This window comes from Dioscorea cayenensis, unplaced genomic scaffold (assembly GCF_009730915.1).
Source record: "Dioscorea cayenensis subsp. rotundata cultivar TDr96_F1 unplaced genomic scaffold, TDr96_F1_v2_PseudoChromosome.rev07_lg8_w22 25.fasta BLBR01000532.1, whole genome shotgun sequence".
Lineage (NCBI taxonomy): Eukaryota > Viridiplantae > Streptophyta > Magnoliopsida > Dioscoreales > Dioscoreaceae > Dioscorea > Dioscorea cayenensis.
This window is the reverse complement of record NW_024086923.1, coordinates 26,457-32,522: the sequence shown is the minus strand read 5'-3', so window position 1 is coordinate 32,522 and position 6,066 is coordinate 26,457. Positions and strand designations below refer to the sequence as shown.

Below are 6,066 nucleotides of genomic sequence, written 5' to 3'. Positions count from 1 at the left end.
AATTTCTATAAGTGTTTCACATGCCCTTATGTAAATTCCACATGACCGTGGATCTTCACAAGGCTACTTACAGGGGCAGTCACATGCCCCTACGTCTTCTTTAGATGGAGGAGAACTTCTCTGCAAAGTTTCACACGGGCGTGTGAAAATTACCCACACCCGTGTGTAATTCACAAGGTCATCTACAGGGGCAGGAAGACACCCTGTGTTTTTTCGTGAAAGAGCTCTAAACTCTACAGAGAAACACACACCCGTGTGGAAATTCCCCACCGGTGTGTGACCGTCACAAGATCGTTCACAGGGGCATTCACACACCCCTGTGTCTTCTCGGGATAGAGAAGTTGAGCTCTGAACATAAACACACGCCCGTGTGGAAATTCCACATGGCCGTGTGTTTTTTTTGGATAGCTCAGAAAAAATTACAGACTCTGCAGAAAATTTCTGCACATTTATATACATACAGAGCCTACATTGGTATGCAAAATTGACCAGAGAATCATCAAAAACACGCTCAAAATACCAAGAAACTTTGCCAATCACAATTAAGCACATGAAAACACCAATAATCCACTAGAAAAGTACAACAATAGCATGTAAAAATCAAGACACCAATACTCATGCACTTATTCATGCAAGTACTAAACTAAAACCTAGAAAAATAGTAAAGACTTGGGTTGCCTCCCAAGAAGCGCTTGTTTAACGTTACTAAGCTTGACGCACCTGACCTTACCTCACAGGGGCTCATAGTTAAAGGTTTTCCTCTTACCCATAACCTGAATAGCATGATGAACATAATCTTTTGAAGATAGAGGGAGAGTTATCGAGTTTGTTACCGCACAAGGGTTCACCACCGTTACTCCATTCTTGCACATGTCCATTAACCTTGGGGCATTTCTTGTGACATCTCCTTGCACGATTTATCTTTTAGATCATCTTCTTCATGATCCCCGGGATAGTTTGCACCTTATCTCCTAGACCAAGTGTCATAATTTCATCATTCTCCAACTCTTGGTCTAGTAACCCCTCTTATGGGTCCGGACACATCATTTCCTGCACATATTCATCTATTAGTTCATCGGTAATGTCAAGAAAGTAAAGAGTATCATCAAAGTCTATAGAATGTCTCATGGCTTCAGTGAGGCAATATGTAACCTTGTCATCCCCAATGTGTAAAGTCAACTCCCACCGTCTATGTCTATAAGAGCCTTGGAAGTGCGCAAGAATGGCCTCCCAAGCATCAACGGAGCATCTACATCCTCGTCAACATCCAACAGTACAAAGCCCACAGGAAATATTTACTTGTCAACCTTAACAAGTACATATTTGATGATACCCCTCAGATGTCTCACTGTTCGGTCCTCCAATTGAAGTATTATCCGAGTGGCCTAGGCTCTCCCAAGTGTAGCTTTTGAAAAAATGTATAAGACATGACATTGATGCTAGCTCTTGAATCCGCCAATACCTTTTCTTCACCCAAATTACCAATGTTGCACGGAATGATAAAGCTTCTGGGGTCCTTCTTCTTGTTCGGCATATTCTTTTCCAACACCACCAAACATGAAGTATCTAAAATCACAGATGCACTCTCCTCCATCTTCATCTTATTGGTCTAGAGGTCCGACAAGTTCCCCTTACGTATATCCCGCAAGTGCATGGGTTTGTCGAAGTATATCCCGCAAGTGCTTGTGTGATATGAATGCGAAGCATTCTTTCCTTATGTTGAGCATTACTTTTCTCGGGTTTTTACACTAATATGTGTGTTTTTATGTTACTTTCGTGTAGGTAGGGTTGTGAGGCCGAGTATGAAGGAAAAAACCAATGTGGATCATAATGCACCGATTTTGGAGGAAATCTTGCTAAGGTCTAAATGCGAAGACATAGGTCGGGTGTGATATGCTAGAGTGTGTGCCAACCTCCTCGTATTTGAGTTAGCACAACCATTTAGAGGGGCACAAGGGCAGTCACACTCAAGCATTCTGACTTATGCACATAGAACAAGATCTCCACCAACTTGTCTGTCATTAAAGAAGCAAAGCGATCCACGACGTGAACGTGTGCCCGTTTGTGTCACCTCAATGAAAGTATGGACTCGGGAAGTATTTTAGGCCAGGTACTGTAGCAGAGTATTGTAGCAAAAGTACTGAAGCAACACTGTTCACAGCCGGCCGAAAATCATAATTCCAGAGACTCCACACGGGCATGTGGAAATTACCCACGCCCGTGTGGAAATTCCACATGGGCGTGTGAAAAATCCACAGGACCGTGTGGATGCCCGATTCCAGCCCTATTTAAAGCCGATTTCAGCCCCCATTTCAATATTCTTTTCTCAATCTTTTCCCCAACTTGAGAGAGGGTTTCGGCTAGGGTTTTGAGAGGTATTAGCTTAGGTTTTGGAGAGGTTCTATGGCTCTGACATCGTTATTAGTTAGGAAGAAGGTTGGTTGGGGAGCTTCCGTCGAGGCGTATCCTATACCAGACAAGGGAATCCTTGGACGACGAGTAGGGGACTTTCCACAAGACCATCGACAAGACAATCGAGGGGGTTTCTCTATGAATTCATTGCTTTAACATTCTATTTCTTTGATTGTACTTAGCTCTATGGAGAGTTAAACCCCTAATGGGTACTTGGGTATTTGTGAACCCTAGGATGTATTTGTTTCACTGAATCTCTTTACTATGCTTTCAATTAATTGATGTTTGTTGTGAGTTCCAACCTTGAATGCTTGATTGTATGAACATTTACCCTAGAGTGACACTAGGGTTGAGAGTTCTTGTTGGTAACCTTGTGAGTGAGTGACACACCACGTGTGTTAGACAAAGCTAATTTGGAAAGGGTTGAGAGGGTGAGTCGAGAGGTACAAGAGCGTCCCTTTTCCCTTCCGGCTCGATAGATTCTACCTCCATTCCTTGAGTTCTTTACAGCCATAATAGAGTGAATGTTCTAAGGGATGACCCTCCGCTGGTGCTTAGTTGCGTGTGCAACGGAGTGAAGCATTGAGGTGATCTTAGAATCTAGGGCTTAATTGTAGTTATGGACCTTCCACCTGGACCAAAGGTTTAGGTCTATAATTAGGAAGAGATTTATCACTTGGAATCCCTAGAGCTCATTGCAACTCTATCCGAGTGCGAGGTTGAGAGGTTATCTAATCTCTCCTTCGGGACATGTATAGAGTTAGCCATAGTTGACCTTAGATTTGGGGACTATGTATTTAAGGTTTTCCACGACTCACCATTGCATTGATTAGGAAGCATAATAGAGGGTTCTTGCACTTGAAACAATTGTCCTAGGGGGAGAATTATTCGAGTACCCTATCTTTATCGATTGCCTTACCTTCTCCTTTACTCGTGCTCTCTTACTTGTTGTTTTTACTTTTGAGAATTAAATCATTGTCACACTTATCACTACTGATCTTTCACATAGCTAAGAAGCGGATTAAGTGTTTTTATTCCCTACTCCATGTGGATTCGATACCCGCTCATCCGGGATTATTACTTTGACAAACCCGTGCATTTGCGGGATATATGCAAGGGGACCTTGTCAAGTTTTTAGCGCCGTTGCCGGGGAGTAGGCATTTAGGGATACTTTGCATTTTTTATTCTTAGCTATTTCACCATACATTGTATTTCATATCTTCTTATTCTATCATCGGTCTAATTTTTTTTTCTTTTATTTTAGGTGCAGCTCTAGGTTATGACCCGAGGGAATCCCTCAATTTTGATTGAAGGAGATCCTGAGCTTGAACGTACACTTAGAACAAAAAGGAAAGAGCCTATGCAAGAACAGCCTAATTTAGCTGATTTGGAAGTGGAAGAATCTAAAAACATGGCAGAACAGAATGAGCAATAGCGAACATTATCCGATTATGCCAGACCTTCAGCGTTGGGGACATAGTCGATTATTGTGCGTCCCCCGATTACAGTTCAGAACATCAAACTGAAGCCAGCATTCATCCACATGTTGTAGCAATCCACACAATTCAATGGTTTGGCCGATGAAGATCCAAACAATCATATAGAGATCTTTCTTGAGGTGTATGATATACTGAAGATAAACTGGGTGACGGATGATGCAATCAAGTTGCGAGCCTTCCCATTTTTCCTAAAGGGGAGAGCGAAGCAGTGGCTATGCTCATTACCTAGAGCGTCAATTACCACGTCAGAGGAGATGGTAGAAGCTTTTCTGGTCCGTTATTTCCCTCTCGGAAAAATAGCAAAGCTTAGGAATGAGATCTCATCCTTTGTTCAATTGGAATTGGAGTCTCTATTCGAGACATGGGAAAGGTTCAAGAAGCTCCTGAGAAAGTGCCCGCAACACGGATTCTCGGAGTGGATGATTGTTCAGACTTTTATAATGGTTTGAACCCGAGTATAAAGGCAACTCTTGGATCGCGGCGAGGAGGTACCTTAGGTAACAAGACCCCGATGAGGCCCCTTCAGTTAATTGAAGAAATGGCGTTAAACAGTTACCAATGGAATGCTAGGGAGAAGAAAAAAGTGGCCGGTCTCCATGAAAAAGATGCGGTAACTACATTGGCAGCTCAAGTGGAAAATTTGAGTAAGAAGTTAGATCTTCTAACTTCAAATAGAGTGGTGGCTAATGACTAATTACACTGGGTGTGGTGGAGGACATGCTCCCTCCGATTGCCTGATCTCTATCGGTGATGTTTCTTCGGTGGAGAAAGTTGATTTTGTAGGTAATGGCATGAGACCTCAAGGAAACCCATATAGGAATACCTACAATCCTGGTTGGAAGAATCATCCCAATTTCTCATGGAGTAATCAGGGTACACAAAAGGCTATCAGGCCATCAGGTTTTCAACAACAATAACAAGCCCCTCAGGTGCAAAACAGAGTCTCAAGTTTGGAAACCCGAATGAATGACTTAGAGAAGCACTTGACTAGATTTGTGTAATCTGCAAATACAAGGTTGAATCAGTCGAGGCTACACTTCGCAACCACACCGCCTCTTTGCATAACCTTGAAAATCAAGTGAGGCAAATTGCGAAGTCTCTCTCTGAAAGGCCACATGGAAGCTTGCCGAGCAATACAGAGACCAACCCTAGAGAGCACGTGAAGGCGATCACTTTGAGAAATGGTTGTGAGGTTGAAGGTAGGCTTCTGAGTGAGAAGCCAAAAGAACACGCACCCGAGTTATAGAGGTAGAAGAGGGAACAAGCAAAGAGAAAGAGGTGGCACCTCCACCTTTCAAGCCAAGAATCCTCTATCACTCTAGATTGAAAAATTACCAAGGGGATGAACAGTACAAGAAGTTCCTAAGTTTGTTCAAGCAACTCCACATTAATATTCCTTTTGTTGAGGCATTGGCCCAAATGCCTAATTATGCGAAGTTCTTGAAAGACTTGTTGACTAACAAGAGGAAGTTGGAGGAAAGTGCTTCAGTTATTTTAGATGCTTCATGCTCTGTGGTATTGAAAAATAACATGTCGAACAAGAAGAAAGACCCGGGAAGCTTCATCATTCCATGTAATATTGGCAATCTAGGTGAGGAAATGGCATTTGCGGACTCAGGAGCCAGTATCAACGTTATGCCATACACCTTCTTTAAAAAGCTAGGCTTAGGAGAGCCTAGGCCTACTCGGATGACTTTGCAACTAGCAGACAGAACAATGCGACATCAGAGAGGCATCATTGAAGACGTGCTTGTCAAGGTGGACAAGTACATTTTTTTGGTTGACTTTGTAGTGCTAGACATCGATGAGTATGTGGATGTACCTTTGATACTTGGGAGACCATTCTGGCAGAATTCCAAGGCATTGATTGACATGGATGGCAGAAAGCTAACTTAGAGGGTTGGAGATGACAAGCTCACATACCGCCTTGCTGAAGCCATGCGGCATTCTCTTGATTTCGATGATACTTTATACTTTCTAGACACTACAGATGAGATTGTTGATGAATACATGCAGGAAATGTTCAATCCAGACCCATACGAGGGTTTGTTCGACCAAGAGGAGGATTATGAAGAAGTAATGATGCTAGTTTGATGGAAGAAGTACCATCTACCCCGGGGATCTTGAAGAAGGTGCTCCGGAAAATGAAGAGTTC

General features: G+C 42.8%; 1 non-coding gene across 1 annotated transcript; it reads right to left on the bottom strand.

Moving 5' to 3' along the window:
• Nucleotides 1-4,213: 4,213 nt before the first annotated feature.
• Nucleotides 4,214-4,320, bottom strand: LOC120254605. The gene has a single exon (XR_005534674.1). It is a non-coding gene; the product is annotated as a small nucleolar RNA R71 (small nucleolar RNA).
• Nucleotides 4,321-6,066: the final 1,746 nt, after the last annotated feature.